The sequence below is a fragment of the Chelonia mydas genome, chromosome 1 (genome assembly GCF_015237465.2).
Source record: "Chelonia mydas isolate rCheMyd1 chromosome 1, rCheMyd1.pri.v2, whole genome shotgun sequence".
Taxonomy (NCBI): domain Eukaryota; kingdom Metazoa; phylum Chordata; order Testudines; family Cheloniidae; genus Chelonia; species Chelonia mydas.
The window spans coordinates 56,996,377-57,018,262 of record NC_057849.1 but is presented as its reverse complement, the minus strand read 5'-3'; the positions used below and the strand labels follow the sequence as shown (position 1 = coordinate 57,018,262).

The 21,886-nt window shown below is 37.9% G+C and overlaps 1 protein-coding gene across 14 annotated transcripts in view; it reads right to left on the bottom strand.

The window, feature by feature from the left end:
* CAB39L (calcium binding protein 39 like) overlaps nt 1-21,886 on the bottom strand; it is a 109,637-nt gene that overhangs the window by 83,184 nt on the left and 4,567 nt on the right. For 5 of the 14 annotated variants that reach the window (XM_037893461.2, XM_043532998.1, XM_043532966.1 and 2 more), the window contains exon 2: nt 713-929. The gene's annotated coding sequence lies outside the window, so the exon portion shown is untranslated. Of the gene's footprint in view, nt 1-712; nt 930-2,736; nt 2,877-14,340; nt 14,491-18,356; nt 18,474-21,886 lie in introns of those variants that run through there. The other 9 variants (XM_037893480.1, XM_027834510.2, XM_037893483.2 and 6 more) reach the window with 5 other exon arrangements.

Genomic DNA, 21,886 nt, shown 5'->3' with positions numbered 1-21,886 from the left:
TGAAAAGAGTCATATCACTTCCTGTAACTCCATGACACATTAAATAATTTGGCACTGCAATGGGTTTGTTACTACTACAAATGGGCCAAGTTCTAAAGTCCTTACTCAGGCAAAACTCTCCAGAGACTTAAACGAACATTTTACCTGATTATGGACTTTCAGACTGGCCCATTACTTCACAGAATCCTAGAAGCTAGACATGTAAGAGACCTATTAGATCATCCTCAATCTCTTTATTTATAATTATGTATGCAGTTACATGTGACAATTTGAATATATACTCAAATTTCATATACTTAACAATAGTTTCTGAATTTCTTACGCAAGTGACTATGTTCTCATTTCTCTGTATCTCAAGAGCAAAGCTGCATCTGCAAGTACTTCACTAGAGAGAAGCAAAAGAAGTGATATATTGCAGCTATTTAATTTTTTGAATCCCCATTGTAAATAAAACCCATTTCCAAAGATATGCCATGGATACAGAATATTTGTTAACAGAGCCAATGCTTACGTAACAGAAGTAGTACTGTTTAGGACTGCTTTTAACATAAAAAACAAATATACCACATTAGTTTACAATGCTACAAAAAGGTAACAAGTAGTAAGTGAGAATTTCATTACCAAAAAGCTATTGATAAAGCAAAAAAGGAAGTTTTAAATTCATTACCTAATTTTATTTAATTCAGACTAGATAATCTTAGCTGATACTCACTGTGTACAGAAATGTCCAGGCTTGTCTAAACAACAAAAAGCAGATACATGATGAGGTGCTGAAGACAGCTCTCTGCCAGACCCAAATCAGCAGTCCAGTTGGAGGACCCTTTACTTATCTTCAATTTAATATAAGTTCTTCCTTATTATTGACACGTGGCAGAGAAAACAAATTCCAGAATTCAGTCTCAACTTGCTTGCTGAAGAGTAACTGTTACCTTTTGGGAAAAATGTTAACAGAGTTGATGACTAAAACACGCACACTCTCTTAGAGCAGCTGTAAATTTCCACTCTCCTTTTCCTGGATTCAGATTCCAAACCTCATTTGTCTCTCTAATCTGCCAGGGGCAGTTCTGTTTCTAGTCAGACTAGCTCTGTGTATGTGAGTCTTCCCTCCCCTCCCAGCTTTCTCTCTCACATACACCCTCCCTCTGTAAACTGAGCTCCACGTCAGAGGAATGTGTGTAAAGCAAAAGACAAAGTAATGTCTCTGACAACAGAATTTTCTAGGGTTAAAATCACAAATACAACAAATCTACATCACTCACATAAGTTTTCCCTCTTCAGTCTTTTAATATAGAAGCCCACCACAGATGCCTCTTTCACACCCACAGTGTGGTAGAGGCTGCTATAATTACATTATTCACCTTACCCTTCTGTTTAGAATGTAAATAAGGGCTTCTAACAGTGAATGGTTTATGGGTACAAGATAATAAAGTCAACATGCTACTACAGGAGCTCTTTGGGCAGAGAGGATCTACCCATAGGCTGCTGTTTCCTGCTTGAAAAAAAATATTTACTTTACTCAATATTATTATTTCAGTGCAAAACTCAGTTTATTCTGAGAAAAATAAAATCCAATTGACATAAAAGGTGTTTCTCAATCTAAGTGTATTTTAATTTTATGACAATGTCAGCATAAGACAGGAAGGAGAAATTCACATAATAAAAATCTACTGAAACAACATATATTACCAACTATTATCAATCATGGGAAAATATAGCAAACTGCATTTAACTTAAAGGATCCTCTTGGATAGGTGGGGGAAATAGGAAGAGAATGTGTGTGCATGCGCCTGTGTGTTCTTTTAAAGCTTCATTTTTCTCTAACAGCAGTGATTCTTCAGGCTGTTTTGCATATGTCCAGAGGGAATTACATATGCTTTTTCCCCTACAGCTAATGTCTAATATACATTAAAGACCATGGAAAGAAAATTGTTTTACTAACTATTGCTACCAATGCGGTGTTTTAAATTCCTTCCTCATCTTATTTCTGCTCTGTTTTAGCATTATAATGAGCCTTTGCATGATGAGTGATGAATATACCTGTGCTGAAATCAACAGTTCAGGGCGAAGCTTGGGGCTGAATTCTGTATCTCAGCGTTCTGTCAAGTTCATTATCACCTCACATTATTTAAAAAGTGTGTGTGCGCATTAGCAGATTTATTTTAGAAACCTCTCTCTGTGTCCACCATATGTTAGTGCTACCTTCCCTTGTCCTGTCATGTCTCAATTTAGAACTCAGTTGTGGTAGTTAACCTTACAGTGGAGGCAGTGCAGAGGTGTACCACCCCACCGGGAACTCTGGGAGGCACTGAGCCTAGAGATCTGAGCAATGCAGGTGCAACATCACCCTTTTAAAGGGTGCCGCTTCTGTTTGCAGTCACCAAGCTCAGCTGGCCAGGGCAGAGGCAGCGTTGGGAGAGAGAGAGAGACTCACTTTGAAAGAGCCTAGAATCAGCAATCTTTAATCTTTGTACTCAAAGGACTAAAATATATATATATGACCCTGCTCCTGGCACTATCTCCCATCCTTATGCATCCACACAGGAGACACTACCTTGTCCTCAGAAAGATCTTCTTTTACTTGCGTGTAAAGCAGCACACACATTTATGCTCAAAAGAATAAAGCATCACTGAGGCACCTAGGCCCCAGGGTTTTACAACCATATGTTGAGATGGCGCTGAAACCATGGTTAAAGCTGCTTCTGAAGTGAAATGCATTTAGTACTGGTTCACCCGTACCCAAAAAGAGCTGCAAGAAGAGGCACTGGTGATTCAGAAGGTGGCATTCTTAGCTCCAAGTCAGTTCTGACGCAGTCTCCCAGCACATGTTTAGGCGTGCTGTGCTGCTGGAGGTGCCATCTTTTGAAAAAGACCTAAAACAAATCTAACAACATGTAATAAAAGATGCAATTGCACTTTTTGTAAGGGTAAAGGCATTAACTGTTATTTCCCTGTCAAACTCCCCTTGGCATAATTACGTCCTCCCCACATCACTTCCATTGATGTTTCAGATGGAAAAAACGTACTTCTCCGTTCCTGTCCTAACCTGAAATACAACAGTGGTGTGCACTATGGAATGCTTGCTGAGTTTCACCACAGAGAAAAAGCCGCATTTCAGCGGTAGGTTAAGTAAGCCCACTGGGCGGTTTGTATATCATTACATTTGTAGAAGCATTTGTGGTATAGACAGAATAACAAATGCTATATAAACATAAGATTATCATAGACTCATCTAGTCCAGTCCCCCGTGCTGAGACAGGACCAAGTAAACCTAGACCACTTCTGACAGGGATTCGTCCAACCTGTTCTTAAAAATCATCTATGACAGGGATTCCACAACTTCCAGATCTTAACTACCCTTGTAGTTAAAAAGGTATATCTAGGGACTGAGTGATATACTGAGCTCTGTTTAATTATATGGTCTAGTTATTTTCATTCAGAATTTAGATATATTTTGGGGACTTGTAATTATAGGCACTACAGGCTGTGATTTTGCGTGCACTAAAGTAGGACACCCTACTGCAAGTCTTCTGCCTAGAGAAATTCCCTTTAACAGGAATTCTGTGCATATACCTCATGCAGAAATGAGTCTTTATTCTGAAGGGCTGCATGAAGTTGCTCAATCCTCATCCTTGATTAGTACACTCGGTGATGAGAAATATTGCAGATTTTTTTTCTTTTTCTTTTCACACTTTATGTACCACCTTTCTAATGTGGAATTTTGTCTGGAATAGCTTGTGTAGAGAGTTGAGACCTTTACAGTAGTTGATCTTCAGATAAGAACTAAGGCCCTGAGTTAACGTACCCCAACATGGCATATTTATCCAGCTGCTAAGTAGTTAACTATTTCCTTTGACAAGGGCTTCCTTCGATAATTTAGTTTTGTTTCAGTATATAATTTGTGCTCATCTCAACTCCTAAATTATTTAATAATGAATAGCCAACAATTTTTAAAGTCTTTTCAAAATATACTGAACAACTTGTTTGCACATGCTAGAGAACTCGGACTTCTATATATTTGAGTCCCATTGTATTTTTTCCTTCTTTATGAATGCAGATCTCAGGCTGAAGGTATGGGTAAAGTTCTTTTTTGAAAGAAATGACCTTATTTTCTTAACTTAAAAATCCCTCCATCTATTAGAGCAAAGAAATAAAACAGGCATTACCACATTTGCTCTTTATTTTCTACAATGATAAAAGGAAAGGTAAAAAGCTTTGAACCACATGTGGTAGTGATAAATTTATTTCCTGACTCTGCAATTTATAAATCTAAATTACATTCATGTTCAACATCTAATCATCCACATACAAAGTAGTTCCAATAAAATATTTCTAGAAACTATTTCTAAAATTATTTCTTTGTTAAAATGTGTGGGGTAGACAGAACACAGCATGATGTGGTATAAGTAGGCTTGGCAGAATCTGATTATTTTTTATAATTTTGATAGATAATATCAATGCTTATTGTTAAGAATTTTTATTTTTATTGATTTAGATTTTCACAATGTGAAAAATTATGGCCGCAGTCAGAATTATAGAATGACAGTAGATGCTGAGCTTCAAAGAGTTAAAGCTTTATAACCATTAAAACACAACTGTCTATACCATGTCAAAATATACAAAGTAACCTAAAAGTATCCTTAAAGTATCCTTAAACTAAATTAAGTTCTCAAACAGTATTTCTTACTTTGTCTATCTGTAAATTTTGATAATCATTTATAGAAATACTTTTTCATCCATTCGTGTGTTTACGGTGAAACTGATGTTTACCAACATTTATCAATAAAAATCTAATCCTTTCAAGTCTAGATATAAGGTTTTAATCAGCATTATTAGGGATGGCCTTCAATAAATAAATAACTCGCTCACTCAATATGGCCATCCCAAATTCATGTCAATAAAACCTTTCTACCCCCTCATCACATTCTTTCTGACCCTATAATTTCTATTTTTATATATAACCTCCAAGGGGGAGTATGGATATGTACATTATGTAAACACACACAAATCCTGTGAAAACACAACCTAGAGTGAAAGCCAATCTAGTGGTCTGCTGCTCACGAATGTACAGAACAACAGTGTGAAGAGGGACCCTACGGATAGATCTACGCAGCAAAGAATAACCCATCGCGCTAAGATTCAGAGCCCAGGTCAACTGCCTTGGCCTCATGCTGAGAGGCTAAAAATAGCAGTGTAGACTTTCACACTTGGGTTGGAGCCCGGGTTCGGAAATCTAGGGGTCTCAGAGCCCAAGCTCCAGCCTGAGAGGGAGCATCAAGACTGCTATTTTTAGCCCGAGAGCACAAGTCTTGCAAGCCCGAGTCAACTGACCCAGCCTCTCAGACTAGGCACTGTGGGTTTCTGTAGAGAGAGATTTCAGAGTGGTAGCTGTGTTAGTCTGTATCAGTTAGTCTTCTCGTTGTTTTTGTACAGAGAGGGGCTCCATCCTCGCCTGCACCCAACTGGAATGAAAAGAGGAAGGAGCAGAGCTTCCCATCTCTCTGAAGAACAGAAAACTGGTATCCATCTTTACTGGCTCCCAGAACTGGAGTCAGTGATGTTGCCTCTGTGATTGCTGTAGCTGAGTTGCTGCTATTGTATTTTGGCTAAAACTGAGAGCAGGATTGAAATAGATTCTTCATATAAACTATTTCAAAAAATGTAAACAGATCATGATGATCATGTTATTCCTTCTCCCTCCCCTCAGCTCCCTCTAGCGTTCCCAAGCATGGACTGCATTCTTTCCTGTTCTATTCAGTTTGCATTAAATATAACTGCAGAGGACAAGAAAGGCAACGACGATCTTTCTAGAGAATTCCAATTCCTGGTATGAATCCAGAGCCCACTCCACCAGTTAGGTTCCTCTTCATTTCTACAGCAGTCCCATACTTACAAGAGCAATGAGAGCACCATTGGCTCACAGAAAACTAAAAAACCCCACAATCAGGAACATTGTACCAAAACAAGACATTCGTTACGCACATCTCTCCCCCTGGAGAGAACACACATGACAGATGTTAGTCATGTTGCTTAATGCATTACCAGAAGGCGCTCAGATACTATAGAGATTAATATGGTGTAAGAAGCCATAAAGAATACAACAGAGTCTGGCCTCCAGTAGCTGGAGACATGATCAACAGCCTTGTCTCAGGGCTTTAATCAGTGTTGGGGAAGGGGCCAGAGGTGATATGGAGTCCTGTCCCCAACCACCAGTAGTCTTCTTGGAGCACGTCATCCATACTGACTTCACTCCCAACACTCACTCACCTGCACTGGGCCTTTTCGCCACATAAGTGCAGTACTATCATACTGTATACAAAATGAGAAAAACTTCTAAAAAAATTCAACTAAACAACTCCTTCCCCACCTCCGCCACCCCCACAGTAAAAATCAGAGGTAAAGCAAGCAGAACTTTTTCTCTAATAAAAATATTTTAATAATAATATCTTGTATTTCAGAACTAAGTTCAGCACGTGAAATAGAAATACAGGATTAAACTTAATCATGTCTGCTCTGAAAAAATTCACTTACAAGATACATTCTCTCTCTGTGTCCCAGTATAATGACTTCTACTTGGCTTCTCAATAGCATTATAATCATAACTCTGCTTCCCATTTTATGAGTGGAGAGAAAGATTAGATTGAGTGATACACGAACACAATTCTACAATGTGAACTTTTATCTGGAGACTTATTTAAAAAGAATAATGGTAAAATCAGCAACATGCCAAAGAGATGAATAGGTATATTTTTACATTTCAGCATCCCAACTTGTTCAAACTGCACCTGACCCAAGTCCATTCTTCAAACCTAGTTTCACACTCATTTCCTAAAAATATCTTACCATACTACTCAGAACATTCAAAAAGAAATTTAGAAGAATATGTGAAGAGGGAGGCCAAAAAGTGAAAAGAGCAGTTTAAAAGGGGCTCTGTTGAAGATCTAAAATGTAAGCTATCTTGACAGATGCCCTCTTACTGTATTTCAACATTGAAAAAAAAAAATAGAAAGAGAAACGCATTGCCCAGTGTGCTGAAAGATAATCCTAGGTAACAGTATTAACAATGACGACTATACAGTGCATAGTGCCATTATTCTCCAATATCCCATATTTGGAAACAAGCAAAGAATGTAAACAGTGTCCGGTTTCTTCAAGATTAGCTGTTTGTCCCTAGTTTCAGCAGAACATTGATGATTCTTTTATTAATATCAGACAACAGTAAAGTGCTTTGGGCTACTACAGGTGACTATTTCTCCTTTCATCTAATATTTGAAGAAGAATAAAATGTTATACCTTTCAAAAACCATGTAGAAGACTGAACTGCAACAAAGCATAATTGAATAGGACCCACATACTCCTAAGAATTCTTAAAGCCAAAAATTATATCACCAGAAGTATATGAATATTTGTTTTCACCCAGTTATGACTGTTTTGAGCCCCAAATGCAATATTCTCTCTGAGTAGTTTTCATTCTAAGAGTCTTTACACAATGCTTTAAAAAAAGAGAATCAGACTTTCACAGAGAATAATGCTTTGTTTCTACTGTGCCTTCCATCACATCATCAAGATATTTTACAAACAGAACAAAATTAAGTCTCCCAAAATTCCTGTGTGATAAATATTATTACACCCATTTTACAAGGAAACGGAGCCAGAGAGAGCAACACACACACACACACACCCTCCCTCCCACAAAGGCCTGATTGTCAGATGACAACAGGAAATACAGGTACTTCAGTATCCGTAAAAATGAAAGCCTAGTATCTCAAGTTGCCCACCTAAAAACAGTGGCCATTTTTTAAAGCATTGTTTTAAACTTAGTTGCTGAAAGTCAAACAGAAAACCTGTGACAAAACAGAACCTATATCTGCTGATTCTGAGCCCTGTTCTTTACTCACTAGAGTCTTATGATCACAAAGGACTAAATTAAGCTATGTAATCTGTATAGTGTTCAAAGAACCTCAAAACTTGCAAGTAGTGTCAATTTCCCCAGGAACATGGTCTTATTGTAATGATTAGTGAAGATAGGACCTTGACCAACAGATGGTACTGTAAGTTTATTTCAGCGTTAAGTTGTTCTCATCTGATATGTTACATTGTTGGATCTGACTTGGGGGAGGGGGGTTAGCAGGAAGTTCAGTCCTGACTGTGTGTGCTGGAGTTGGTACTTGCAGTGTCCCAACAAAACCCATGATTCTACAAGAGTATTACAATGGGTGGCAGCAGCTTAAAGGTAGTAAAAGCACTTTTGCCCGAGAAGGAATTTACTGGTCATGCAGATGAGACTGGAATTCTATGAGAACTTAGACTTTATGCTATTGCTCTCTACGAATGAACGGACTGATGAGAAAGCAGCAAGGTACCTACCAGCGCTTTTCAACGATGATGTCGAATCATTTTACCAGCAACTTCCCAGCATGGATCGTGGTTCTTATAGACAATTAATTAGAAATACCAGAAGGAATGGCAAGCCATTACATTGCATAATCTGTTGTGTGGAGCACAGTGCAAGAGCTCTGCTAATAAAAACATTAACCCCCACTTTTGTATATCTGGATTTACTTTCATAAGAGACTACATAATTCTTGATTTAGTCACAGAGTATAGTGACTTATTTACAGCACAGGTAGTGGCAATACAAGCTTACCTGTGTGCCTCGGTCTTGTTATGAGAGGATCATTTCAGAAGATTCACCTCTCTGCTTACAGTCCCACCACTTACACAGTGTTTTTATTGATGTGGACATTTGCCATTAGGAACTAGACTAAGATCATCAATCCATTTCACATAGGCCACTGAACAGCGATCAGATGGAAACAACTATTAAATCTTTACTACTAAAAACTACTGGAAATCACTACTAAATTAATTCAGATTGAATTTGGGACCTTAAGGCAAAAAGATTTGTATTCCATCATCAAGTCTCCAAAACATCCAGTCCCCTCCCTGCTGTCAATTCCCCTCCCTGCTGTCAATTTTGTGTGTGTGTGTGTGTGTGTGTGTGTGTGTGTGTGTGTGTGTGTGTGTGTGTGTGTGTGTGTGTGTGTGTGTGTGTGTGTGTGTGTGTGTGTGTGTGTGTGTGTCCTGGTAATTATAATCAAAACATTTTTGTAGATGTGATATCACAAACATAGGCAACACAACTTCTGACAGAAAAACAGTGGTTTGGAAGCTGGCAGAATCTGGCTAGATCACAACATGTGAGCAAGACTACTGCCAGACACTCCTCCTTGTAACTTACCAAAACAAATCAGAAAGACAGGGAAGCAGAAAGGAACCAGGGTGGATAAAAAAAAAAAATCAGATATTTAAAATCGGATTTTTTTTTTGATAAAATGCTTTTTGAGGAAAAAACCTATCTAAAGATAGTTTAATTAAGATACATTATAGCTCAAAGATATCTCATCATGGAATAGGAATTATAAATTTTAATTCTATAGTATGAGAACCTGTGACCTGTAAAGGGTTAAGAAGCTAAGATAACCTCGCTGGCACCTGACCAAAATGACCAATGAGGAGACAAGATAGTTTCAAAGCTCGTGGGGGGGAAGGGGGGTGGACAAAGGGTCTGTCTGTCTGTGTGATGCTTTTGCTGGGAACAGATCAGGAATGCAGTCTCAGAAACTCTGTTAAATTAGTAAGTAACCTAGCTAGAAATGCGTTAGATTTCCTTTTGTTTAATGGCTGGTAAAAATACGCTGTGCTGAATGTAATGTATATTCCTGTTTTTGTGTCTTTTTGTAACTTAAGGTTTCTCTATATTTTGAATCTGGTTACCTTGTAAGGTATTTACCATCCTGATTTTACAGAGGTGATTTTTATCTTTTCTTTAATTAAAATTCTTCTTTTAAGAACCTGATTGATTTTTCGTTGTTCTTAAGATCCAAGGGTTTGGGTCTGTGTTCACCTTTACAAATTTGGTGAGGATTTTTATCAAGCCTTCTCCAGGAAAGGGATTGTAGGGCTTGGGGGGGAATATTTTGTGGGGGAAGACGTCTCCAAGTGGGCTCTTTCCCTGTTCTTTGTTTAATGCGCTTGGTGGTGGCAGCATAGGGTTCAAGGACAAGGCAAAGTTTGTACCTTGGGGAAGTTTTTAACCTAAGCTGGTAAGAATAAGCTTAGGGGTGTCTTTCATGCAGGTCCCCACATCTGTACCCTAGAGTTCAGAGTGGGGAAGGAACCTTGACAAAGATGATGAAAGGAACATGTCTGAACATGCAGGATCTTCAGGTTGGTAAACTTTTTTATTTCATACCTTTTTCTTAAGGACTGGCTGCCTTCCTTCTGGACTATTCTTGAATTCTCATGTTTGAGAAAAATCATTTTAGATGCAGTTGTGATGAAAAATAAAAAGCTGAAATAGGCAGATCTTCCTTTTACAATTTCACCTTTAAAGTAGTACTGAGTGTCAGTGAATGCAATGAGTAATACTAAATGAGCAGTATGGTAATAATAATTAAATAACTGCACTGACTTATTTTGTTTAGGAGAATCCATACTCAATATACAGGATTCTGAAAACTATCCACCTTCAAGATCGTTATCATTTTCTATAGTTTCAGAGTTATCTGCCAATTATAGTGTTTCAGTCACATCATGTATGTCACATAGCCACAGTATAGCACCTATAGCAAAAAGAAAAGAAAAAAATCTCCGTCATCCAGAAACAACCATAGATAAGTTTGTGATGTGACCCACCAGACTACAAAAAGAGGTAATTGATGAAAAAATTGCCCCGTTTGTTTATGCAAAAAACTCTCCTTTCCGTATGATTGAGAATCCATACTTAATTAACATGGTTCAGTCATTAAGACCAGGATACAGTCCACCCAACGGAGCAGATGTCGCAGGCAAATTGCTGGATAAAGTGTATGAAAGAAATTGAGCGGCGTGCAAAAGGTCTAAAGGGTGAAATTGTTAACCTGAGTCTTGATGGGTGGACCAATATCCACAATGATCCTGTTGTATGTGTTTGTGTGACAACAGAAGAAGGGAATGTCTTCCTTACAGAAACATTTGATACATCAGGAAATGCACACACAGCGGAATACTTACAAGTAGCAGCTGTAAGGGCTATAAAAAAAAAAAACTGAAAAATTCAAATGTCTAGTACGCAGCTTGGTCACAGACAATGCTGCAAACGTATCCAAGATTAGAAGAAATTTAGAAGAGAGTCCCAAGCTAACAACATACGGTTACAGTGCTCATTTGATGCACCTCCTAGCCAAATACTTCAGTATTCCAGAAATAAAGGCTAACATTGTTGAAATTGCAAAATACTTCCAAAACAACCACTTTGCAGCAGCTGCTCTGAAAAAGTGGGAGGAACCAACCTAACTCTCCCACAAGACGGGCGATGGAACTCAGTAGTAGACTGTTTTGAGCACTATATCAAGAACTGGCCTAATCTGATGACAGTTTGTCAACAAAATTGTGAAAAAAAAATAGATGGCACTGTCACAGCCAAGTTCTCAACATTGGGCTTAAGAGAAACGTTGAACACATGCTGAGTACCCTGAAGCCTATTTCTGTAGCCTTGAACAAAATGCAGGGAAATAGCTGTTTTATTGCTGACGGTGTTGAAATTTGGAAGGAACTGAGAAATATACGACAGTTAAATTACAAGCATAAAAAAAAAAAAATGGGACAAGCACTATCTCCAGCTCATTTTCTTGCAGATATTCTCAATACTTGGTACCAAGGTCAAACCTTAACTGCTGAAGAAGAGGAGTTAGCTATGACATGGACATCCAGCAATCATCCCTCCATAATGCCTACCATAATAAACTTCAGAGCTAAGGGAGAATCATTCTTTAAAACATCATCAGAAAACATATTTCTTGAAAGTCACTTAGGCACTTGGATTCAGAGACTGCTGAAGTGATAATCTCACTTTTAGCAGCAGTACCTTCTTCTGCTGGTGTAGAAAGAATATTTTCTTCCTTTGGACTAATTCATTCCAAATTGAGAAATCGTTTGGGACCTGAAAAAGCAGGAAAGCTTGTTTTTCTTTTCCAAATTATGAACAAACAGGAAAATGAAGGTGAAGATAACTGAGCTAGCTGCAGAAGCCAATATTAAGTTTCTCATGTTGACCTGGCTGACATAAATGAAATATTTAAAATAGGGTTTTTTTGTTAAACAATTTTAACAAAAACAAACCTGATTTTAAAAAACTTGAATGTTTAACTAAATTCAAAAATTCAAATGCTTGTTTTGTTAAAATGTTATATGTTTGCTGTTGAATCCAGAATACGCAAAAATCCAGAATACGCAACGTTGTTGTTTTAGTTAAATAAAAATTTAAATGTCTGTCTGGTGATGGTCTTCTCCTAAGACAGCATGGCAAGAAAATCCTCCAAATATTAATGATTAACCTGTTGAATTGGAGATAGTTCACCTCCCAATGATTTCATAAATCTTTGGTAAATGAAATAACCAATCATTCATTTTCTGAAATAGCTGTAAAACTACTCTGAAAAGTTTTCAAAATAAATCACTTTAAAAACGTATAGTGTGTACCATCTAAAAATGAAACCTACATCTATCTCTGAATTGTGATGTATTAAGGTTATAACAACCAACAAGAATGCACTTTTATGTAGAAATCCATGATTAAATCAAGTATTCCTGACTAGTGATTTAAATCAATTCCACCCTGAAAGGAACAATGGCATAACTTGACCCATAGGGCACCTATGCATAATTTGAATAAAATATCAGTGTTCGGCCATATCTTATCTGAAAATGGAGGTAAAATAAATAGGTAGGTTCAAAACCAATGATTGTTAAGTTTTTCCTACACAGAAAAAAATTACCATTAGTATAATTAATTAATAGAAGGCCAGAAAAAAATTATAATTCTCTAGTCTCACTCATGCAGATCACAAGCCATTCAGCCAGAAATTCATGCATCAAGCCCAACAACTTGAACTAGAGCACCTCTTTTAAAAAGACATCCAATCCAGACTTAAAGACTTCATGTGATGAAGAAGCTACATTATCCCTTGATAAACTATTCCAACAGTTAATTACCCTCACTATTAGACATTTGTGCCTTACTTCCGGTTTGAATTTTTCTAGCTTCAACTTCCAGACATTGGATCTTATTATGCCTTTGCCAGCTAAATTCGACAGCCCTAAAATATCAGACATCTTCCTTGTCTAGATACCTCTAGATCATGATCAAGTCACCTCAATCATCTCTTCAAGAAGCTAAATATATCAACTTCCTTAAATCTCTCATTGCCAGATGCATTTTCCAGATCTCGAATCAGAAACCGCTTCAATTTTTCAAGCATGTCCACCAAAACAAGACACCGTGTTCCAGTAGTAGTCTCACCAACGTTTTAAACAAAGATAGTAACCCTCCCTGCTTCTACTAGATATTGCAGTTTACACATCCAATGACAACATTATTGGGCTAAGAACCAATCTCTGCAGAATCCACTCATTGATGGTTCTCCATTGACAATTACATTTTCAGAACTATCAGCAAGTTTTTCATTCATTTAATTAGTTTTTATTTTTTAATCACAATGCCCTGCACTACTAAGTCAGAACCTTTACAGTAGTCTAAGTATATTACATCACACTTCGCTTTATTAACCAAACTTGTGATCTCAAAGACAATCAAATTCATTTGATGAGACCTATAGTGTATGAAATCACGTTGAATGACAGGTTATATTTCCATCCCTTAATTCTTTGATGGAAATATTTAATAAAACACTTCTGCCTTTAGTGCATCATTGACAATTTTAGTGTCTTCATCTAGTAATGAATCTATGCTATTGGTAGGGTTTCTTTTGTTCTTGAGATTTTAAAATTCGTTATTGGCCTTACTCCTACTGAAACTAAAATTTCATTGGTACCTTTATCCTTCCTTATCAATTGTATGCTTTTTTTTTTTTAAGGTTCTGATGTATATTAATTTCCATATATTGATGGCTACTTTCAAGTCCCTTCTTAATCAGAATGGAATTATTTTGTTTTCCTTAAGAAGCTTTTGGTAGTATTCAGCTTCATGCTGTTTTATGCAGTCATTTATTCCTTTAAAAAACATCAGGCAATATGACAATGTGTTGTGCAGAAGTTAAGGATTTATTCAGTTCTTCATGCTTTTGGCCACCAGAAGAAGGAAACAATACGTCACTCTCATTAAATCTTTTCCAGACATCCTAAGAGTTGTGCCAATGGGCTCTGGAGGGTACCGTAACCAGCCCTATTTATCTTAGAGGACAACCAACCCCAATAAGGGGCAATAGAATAAGTAAAAATGGGAAAGAATCTATCACCATCTAAGAGACTCTTCATATAACCTCATAGTATTTAACTGCTTACCAGGTAAATTAGATCTGCCCACAGATATTCCCAATGGATTTCATAGAGTTTTCTTCTCTTCTCCCTGCCCTGGTAAAGGAGGTTCTTTTAATCATCTCTTCTCTCCATCACCAATCATTCTAGTTTTAGAAGGAAAGCTTTTCAGAGAGCATGCCCTAAAAGTGATCTCATTCTGGGTTAGTCCGACTTCTAGGAAATCATTCTGTAGCCTAACCCCTTTGACCAAAATCCGTTATCTTCTCTCACACATTTTACCCTGGGCTGTATGAGCTAATTTGTCCTAGAAGAGTGCAAGTCTCTCAGTTGGTCACAGATTGCCACATCAGCAATTGCTTTTAGAGTCATGACCTATTTTTAATGGCTGGGAGGGAGGGGGAGAGAGATCAAATAATTTAAACACACAATTTGTTTGATAGATTTTCATTCACAGACCTGAATCTTACTTAACTCATTTGCTAGAAAGTTGAAACTGACCAGAGAAAGCTATTACACAATATATGAAGTACACATCTACCATTTGCTATTTGAACATCAAAATAATCTTTATACATGACCACAACCATCACGCACTAAATACAATTTAGTGCTTAGTTACCACTACAAATGCAGCAAACACCAGATATCCCAGAGGGCCTCCCCTGCACCCCAAAACAATAATAATCAGCCAGTTAATGACTGACATTGTTGGCTACCATCTTGCTTTTTCTTACTTGAAGAGAATGGCAACAGAGGCTTGACTTTGACACCAGAACTGTAGAAAAGGAAAGTATGTGATGATTAGGTGTGTGGCAGCAGATCAAAGCAGCACAGCTATGCTTACTGCCAAAAGATAATAAGAACAATTCAGAAGTAGGGGCTAGAAAATAGCATGTTACATGTCATTACGGATACTGGACCTGCTGAAAAAATAGTGAACTCTCCATCCGTAATCTTTCTGTCTTCAATAATCTTGAACTTAAAAGTGTAAAAAAAATTTTTTTAATTTGTTTAAAAGACTTAGAGCCTCCACACCAAGGGTACTGAATTGTTTTTAAATGTTGCATGATGGATAGGGTTGCCAACTTTCTAATCGCACAAAACTGAACAGTCCTACCCCACCCCTTCACCAAGGCCTCGCCCATCCTCGCTCCATTCTCCCTCCCCCACCCTCACTCACTTTCACTGGGCTGGGGCAGGTGTTTGAGGTATGAGAGGGGGTAAGAGCTCCGGCTGGAGGTGCGGGCTCTGGGGTGGGGCCAAGAATGAGGGGTTTGGGCTGTGGGAGGGGACTCCAGGCTGGTGCAGGCTCCGGGAGGAGTTTGGGTGCAGGAGGGGACTCCAGGATGTGGCAGGGAGTTGGATGGGGTTTGGGGTCCCAGTGGCACTTACTGTGGCTCCCAAGAAGCAGCAGGCACTGCCCCTGCAACTCCCATTAGTCGCGGTTTCCGGCTAATGGGACCTACAGAGCCATCACTCAAGTGGGGGCTGTGCACTGAGCCTCGCTGGCTGCCCGTGCGCCTAGGGGCTGCAGGGACCTGGCGGCCGCTTCCAGGAGCTGCGTGGAACCAGGGCAGGTAGGGAGCCTGCCTTAGACCCGGGCTGTCGCCAACCAGAGCCACCATGGTCCCTTTTCAACTGGGTGTTCCAATCGAAAACTGAATCTCTGGCAACCCTAATGATGGAGTGAACCTCTTTGTCCACATATGCCAATTTAGTACAATAGCAACTGTGTGTGTGTGCGGGGTGTCAGGGTCTTCAAAATTTGTCTTTGAAGACTATCAAGAAGGGTATTTCACACACCAACCTTAACACTCCAAATTCCAGTTAGGAAGCATTGTGTCTTAGCTGTAGTTTGAGAAATGCAATGTCTTATCCCTTAATGTAACACTCCTACTCATCCACTACTTTTCCTCATTCTAATTCATTATCTCTAGAAACTGGAAGACCAAGAGACAAATTTATCTGAAATATCATTTTTCAACCAAAACCTTGAAAAAAGTCTAAAAATTTATTCCAGTTACCAGCGTATCCAGAACCATGTGTTGGATGAATTTTCTCTACGTATACCTATATATTTATTAAGTTCCACTTCTGAGTCAGCTAGAGAGGATACTGTTTTCCTACTACCAGAAAAACTTCCAGATCGAGCACTATTGATTCATACTTAATTATAACAACAATTTTCTTGCATCTGCAAACTTCTACATTCTTACCATTACTACAGAATAGCACTATAGCAAGAATTACTGTCAGAAAACTACTATCACAAGGCTGTAAAAATACAAACTTTCAGGGAGCAGCTATGAAAACAGTTCTTACAAGAAGTGGGACTTCGATAGCAGAAAGAAAAAAAAAGATCTGCAAAGGTTGGGAGTTGAGAAGCAAATCAGAAAATGTAACTTTTTAAAAATGAGTTTAAAAGTCATTGAAACCATCTCTTCAAGAAAGTTGAAAAAAAATTATTAAATTGATACAAAATAAAAGCTCTCTTGTACAGTCTAATTTAGGGAAAAGCCAATAAGAACAACTCAAAAGTAAATGACTTGCAACATATTTAACATTAAACTTAGCTTTTTTGCCAAATGTGTTAGAAGCTGTTTTGCCAGAATCTACCAGGTCTATTGTTTAGTATCACATAGGGCTTTTGAAATTAATTTTTGTACCGTACAACTGAAAATAGTATCAAGAATTGTACTACTACTTAAATTCCTTAAAGCTAACATATTTATATTATCACTACTTTAATTTGTTGTCAGTCATTTCAATTAGAGCCACATAATTTATCTGGTTTCTTTGGGACTTCTGAAAGAAATCTTGCTGTGTTGTCAGTTTAAGGGGTGTATGTGTTCTTTTTGTGTACTGTTTCAGCTCTGTGCAGTAGCTAGGTTAGCAGACCTTGATAGAACCACCTGGAAAGACCACAGACTCAACTTGGTGGCAAAGGCGCTCAGCCAGGTTTACTGTTGACAAAACACAGGGCTAGCGCCCCAGTTCAATGGTTACAGGTACATGAACGCCAATTACAATGGAGCAGCTTAGTCAGCAATGGGACTTTTTCCTGCCCTCTAGGACAGACAGAGGGTCACAGCGAGGTATTTTAACATTTATAGACACAAACAATTTGGGGTAAACAATTTATGTACTACCTTACTTGTTTTATGATGCTTATTGCTTTTTTGTACCTTTTTTGATGTTTTAGATAAAACATTTTTATTTACCACTTGTTTTGTCTAAAACATCAGAAGTACACAGACATTATTTATTATTTTTGTTAAATTATTTTATTTTGTGCTAGGTTAGGATGTACTTGTGCTAGCCTGCTGGAATGTGTTTACATATTCACTGTGTTTTATTAATGCTAGTGGTGCCCATGCCAAGTTTACGTACTGGACACTGAACACACAGGCATTTGCTTTAATACACGGCCTGTATTTGGTTTACAGCCTTTGGGTTAGGCTTCACGTCTCACACCAGGCTTAATGCTTTAGGCTCGCTACTATGTTCAGGATAGGAGGGTTTCTATGAATTCATTATCTATAGGTGTTAAGTACAAAAGGAGGCTCACTCAAACCTCATAGGACAGCTGATGACTAGAAGAAGAAATTCTTCTATACTTCAAAACAATATTAAAGCCTTCTTGTTCAAGAAACTTTTTCCTGGCTTGTTTGATGTTTCTTATAAGATTTGTTTCTCATGTGCTCCCCCAGAAATGTAAGCTCTGAATGGAAAATGTATTAATAAAGTTTATATCACAAATTGTTGCTCAAGCATCTTACTGGAGTTCAGTTGCTTGATTGTAAGGTTGATAATCCATCTGCACAGCAGACAAAATATATCCAAATAATATTGATTTAAGCCAGAGAACCATAGATCTATCATCTCAGATTAGCACCACCCAATCCTACCAAATCACATTTAGACTAATTTAAATTCTGCTAAAATTTTTTAACACACTTTGTAATTAGACATATTAAGTAACATATGTATCTTTTTTTGTAAAACAGGTACAGGCCTTTGATCTTTTATGTCAGTTTTACCTGAAATCAATGCAAGTGACCAGAACCCTTCTGGAAAACCAGTCGGACTTCTCACATATGAATGGACCTACATCTGCAGCCATTAGTTCTTCTCATACACACTCTGCTGCTTAACTGCTGTCTCTCAATGGATAATTTCCAGACATGCTCTCTTCAGTTCCCCAGTCACTCAGTATCTTATAACAACTCGGGTCTCCTGACTCAGTCCTAGACAACCTAATGTGATCGTCCTTTCACTTTGGGATTATACAATCTAGAAACATGGGTGGATGAAGGGTTGCTTAGGCTTTATGACAGAAAGAGGACGAAAAAGGGGATCTGCAAGGAAAACCATGTGTGTGAAAACCCCGTATCATCAATTGCCAATTTCACAGCTAGAAAGATATTTTGGCTACTGGAGGGTTAACAGAGTTCCAGCACATTTGGCATCCAAGATAGTTGGCAATTAACAGATATCTAGGTCCTCCACATGAGAGAAGTTTGTTGTTTACACAGTGACACAAATTGTTCTTTTCCTTTGGATAAAAAGGTTTAGGTTTTTTTGTTTTAAAGTTCTTCTAAGAATCTTGAAATCCCACAGTTATCAGAGACTCCACTTCTCAAAAAAGAAAGGCAAGCTGTTTGACAAGTATTTACAGAGAACACAAACATTCTGAGGTTATCGGTATACAGTAGCATTTTACAGTCTAAGAGTATCTTCACAGAAGTATTAGGAGTCTAAATTAGTCTTCCCCTCCCCCTTTCTTGTATTAAACAACTAGCAAAATGAACATCCAAAATCTAAACAAAATAATAGAGTTGCCCTTGAGAGCCTAGGGGTATCTACTCAGTCAGTACTATAAGAATGGACTTTGCAGACTCCTTAACATATGATTTTTTTTTACATTTCTACTACAGAAAAGAATAGAAGAATTCAGCCTAGGTTTCAGTGAACAGATGCTTGAATAAGAAAATCCATCACCACAACCAGCCCTTTCCTCGGCACTCTCAGCAGAGGTGCTAAAGAATGTAAAGGCGCAAGGATAGTTCATTCTACTCTAGAATTGGTTCCTCCCTGTAAGGGTGGTGGGACATTGGTGGTCCCACTGCTAGGAAGCTTGCTTTGCTGCTAGCTTAGTTCTGTGAATAGAGGAATTCAGTTTACTGGGGGCTAGTCTACATTACCACTTAAACCGATAGAACTTACATCGCTCAGGGATGTGAAAAAGACACACCCATGAGCGACTTAAGTTACATTGACCTAAGTGCTGTCTATGCCGGCGCTATGTTAGCTAGACACACTCTCCCATTGGCACAGTGCATCTTCACCACACGTGCTACACTGGCGCCGATGTAACACTTGAGTGTAGACTTGCCCTGGGATGTCTGTCCAACATCTACCATAAGCATTAATCACAAATTTTAAAAGAAAATTTGTTTATGATCTGAAGTAAAAATGCTGATGTAGCGCATACTTATCTTGGTACTATGTAAGACAGAAGTTCCTACATATTCCCACATTTCCTCCTCCTCTGCTCTAATCTTCATTTTTTTTAGAAAAGTTTTTGCCCTCCATTTCAAAATGAGAGCCAAATCTTATTACCAACCCAGTCATGCGTCTTCAACCATTTACTTCCATTGTCTTGCTGACAAAAGCCCTAGGGCGTTATGCCTTACAATGTACCTGGCACAGAATACTGCAGTGTCACAGCTGTGTATAATTCCTGTATCCCATCCTCATTTTTAAAATATCAAGAACTAGTCTGTTCTCAATTAGATAGGCATAATCCAGCTTTTACACTGCTGTAAGAGTAGAAGTTGGTTCAAAGTCCTCCATAAACTGGCAGTTTTCTCAGTGACAACTTTAAGATGACTTTTAACATAATTAAGTCTTTTTAATGAAGTTGTTGCTGCTGCCACTCCTACTAGCCTATTCACCTCCCTATTCCCTCTTTTGGGGCTCGTGCTGACTGTGATTATCAGACGTTACATCCAGTAATGCTGATTTACCTAGTGAGGTAACCAGTTAGTGTTGCTTTTTGTAATCAACTCCCACGTGTCTGAATCAATGAGACTACTCATGCAGTATATTTATACTCCACAACAAATTAACCAAGTCAGGGTTACTGTGTTAGACAAAGCAGACCAGACAGTTTTGGCAGATGGAACAAGCTCAGGGTGGCTGGCTCAGGCACTGATGAGCAAATGGAACACTGTACTTATTGTTGTATGAAAACTCCATTAACTCCCCTTACATGAAGTGATCATCAAAAAAAATGTGGATGTTAATTGGGACTTGTTGAAGAACTTTTAACTGGATGCCCAAAATGCCCAATTGTAGAATTGAGGAAGAAAGCCATATTTGTTAAAAATCTGACCTGATTTAGAGAGGAACTGAAGGCAGCTATAAAAAATAAAATATGCCAAATGGAAGGAGGAAGTTGATAGCAATGAACATAAATCAGACACGAGAAATTGTAGAAAATTGATAAGGGATGCAAAGAGAGACAAAAGAGAAATCTATGGCCTGCAGAGTTAAGGATAACAAGGAGCAATTTTTAAAATATATTAGGAACAAAAAGCATCGTAATAAATATTTGCCATTACTAGATGGAAATGGTAGAATGATTAATTATAAAGCAGAAAAGGAAGACATGTTCAATAGAAATTTCTGTTCTGTATCTAGGAAAAAATGATGGTGTCATAGCATATAACAACTCTCCTTCCATTCCACTAGTATTTCAGGAGGATGTTAAATAGCAGCTACTGAAATGAGACATTTTAAAATCAGGTTTAAATAACTTGCATCTAAGAGTTTTAAAAGAGCTGGTTGAGAAACTCATTGGACGGAATTTTCAATAAGTCTTAGAATACTGGGAAATTTTCAAATGACTAGAAGAAAGCCAATTTTGTGAAACTATTTTAAAAGGGTAAATGGGGATGACCCAGGTAATTATAGGTTTGTCTGTCTGACACTGATCCTGGCCAAGATAATGGAGCACTGATACAGGACTCACTTAATAAAGAATTAAAAGAGGATGATGTAATTAAGGCATATCAACATAGGTTTATGGAAAACAGATCCTGTCAAACTAACTTGTATTTTCAAATGCGATTACAAGTGTGGTTGATAAAGGCAACAATATTGATATAATAGACTTCTGTAAGGCATCAGACGTGGTAACATATGACTTTTTGATTAAAAACTTGAAATATATAAAATTAACATGGTACATTAAACAGATTAAAAGCTGTCTGATAGGTCTCAAAATATAATTGTAAATGGGGAATCATCATTGAACAGGTGTGTTTCTAATGGGGTCCTGCAGGGATGTTCTTAGCCCTATGGTATTTAACATTTTTATTCATGATCTGGAAGAAAACATAAAATCACCACTAAAAGTTTGCAGATGACACAAAAATTGTGAGAGTGGTAAATAATGAACAAGACAGCTCACTGATACAAAGCAATCTGGATTGCCTGATAAGCTGGATGCAAGTGAATGTGTTCTAATATGGCTACATGTAAACGTATACAACTAGGAACTAAG